The sequence below is a fragment of the Ursus americanus genome, chromosome 36 (assembly GCF_024610735.1).
Source record: "Ursus americanus isolate L20-20 chromosome 36, mUrsAme1.1.p, whole genome shotgun sequence".
Classification (NCBI taxonomy): Eukaryota; Metazoa; Chordata; class Mammalia; order Carnivora; family Ursidae; genus Ursus; species Ursus americanus.
In genome coordinates, this window is record NC_142162.1 from 1,682,359 (window position 1) to 1,684,198 (window position 1,840).

The 1,840-nt window shown below is 43.5% G+C and overlaps 1 pseudogene; it reads right to left on the reverse strand.

The window, feature by feature from the left end:
* Nucleotides 1-506: 506 nt before the first annotated feature.
* Nucleotides 507-1,626, reverse strand: LOC123801958 (large ribosomal subunit protein eL20 pseudogene; annotated as a pseudogene).
* Nucleotides 1,627-1,840: the final 214 nt, after the last annotated feature.

Consider the following 1,840-nt stretch of genomic DNA (forward strand, 5'->3'; position numbering starts at 1 on the left):
ATCTAGTGAGTACAGGACCAGAGATGTGGTTCCAAAACCATTCAAAGACCAATCCTTTTTGCCAATCCCAAAACCTCCCTTATTTATCTCAAAAGGCTTATAAGTATTATAAAAAGTCTGACCTTAAGAGAAGGAAAGTCCTTCTAGAAAGTGTTTGCATTTCCCCCCTGTACCTTCACACTAAATACACAGTGTTCTGCCTGGTCTTTTCTAGGAATTCTTTATCTGGTCCATCTCCTTAAAATGCAGATTCCTGGAAGGTAATACTTACCAAGTAAAAACAAGGAGGAAAGTCCACTTAAAACTTGACTTGCCAAGGACAAATACAAATCTTAAGTGTCTTCTCCACAAATCTATCTATCATCTATCTATCTATCTATCTATCTATCTATCTATCTATCTATCTATCATCTATCTATCTATCATCTATCTATCAATATATTAGTATTTTTTTGGTTTTTCAAGGAGTTTATTTGGGCAGATGTGGGGACAGGGAGGCTCTGCATCTAAAAGAAGGTGTTGGGTCTCTTGGTGGTGAAGCATGGCTTGTGCGGGCAAGGTAGGACCTCGCAGGGTAGCGGGAATTTGATCTTGGAATCGTGGAACTGCTTGACTGCTGTTGGGTGGTGCTTGCTGGCTGCAATCTCCTCTGCCTTAGTGATCTGGATCAAGGGGACCTGGGCACAGTGCCAGACACCCATGTCTTGGTAGGATGGGACGATAGCACCCACAGTGGTCAGGTCCCAGTACTACCAGTCTGTGTTGTGGGTGCCACTGTGGGAGTCATAGCTCTTCACCCGCAAGGGGGATTTCTCCAACACCTGTCCACAGTGGACAATTTCCTCTGAAGACTTCTTCATCTTCAGCTGAGACACAAAGTGATGAAGGATAAAAGAAGAAAAATGTTCACTTTGAGCCCAGAAGGCTGACCTATAGTCTGCGTAGTTTTGACAAGGATCAAATAGGGGCTGGCTGCTACATTCTTAAAGGGTCTCATGACTGCCTGTACATCTCACTGCTAGTGAATATTGAGCTGAATGATAAGTGCCAAAGAAATCTTGCAAAAGTAGTTTTACAAGTAGAGCATATAATCACCAGCTTCTTACAGGAAAAATGCAGCTCTTTCTGCTCATGCGTCCTGTCCCAGAGCTACTTTTTTTTTTTTTAAAGATTTTATTTATTTATTTGACAGATAGAGAGACAGCCAGTGAGAGAGGGAACACAAGCAAGGGGAGTGGGAGAGGAAGAAGCAGGCTCCCAGTGGAGCAGGGAGCCTGATGTGGGGCTTGATCCCAGAACCCTGGGATCATGCTCTGAGCCGAACGCAGACACTTAACGACTGAGCCACCCAGGCACCCCTGTCCCTGAGCTACTTAAATAAACTTACTAATTTGTTAAACAACATAAAACATCTCAAGAATTCTTTCTTGACCATCACACTCAACAATCCCACAACAAATGTACCAGCAGTCGACTGGGCAAAATATGATTAGGTGCAAAGATGTGCATGCAGTAGAGGGGCGGAGTGCTGCATTTGGGGTTGGGGAGGCAGTGCCTCTCCACCTTGTACTCTCGAAATATGCCTGAGGCCTTCGTGGTGCACTCTCCACTCTTGCCCCCACCCATGAAAGGCCATAAGTATATTTTTAAAAAACTTTAGCCAGGGCGTCTGGGTGGCTCAGTCAGTTAAGAGTCTGTCTTTGGGTCAAGCGTCTGCCTTCCACTGGGGTCATGATCTCAGGGCCCTTATATCAACATTAAACATAAAACTTTTATCTATATGAGTTTTTTAGCCAAATAATTTTGTTATCTCTTATAAGATCTATCAACAAAAAAATAA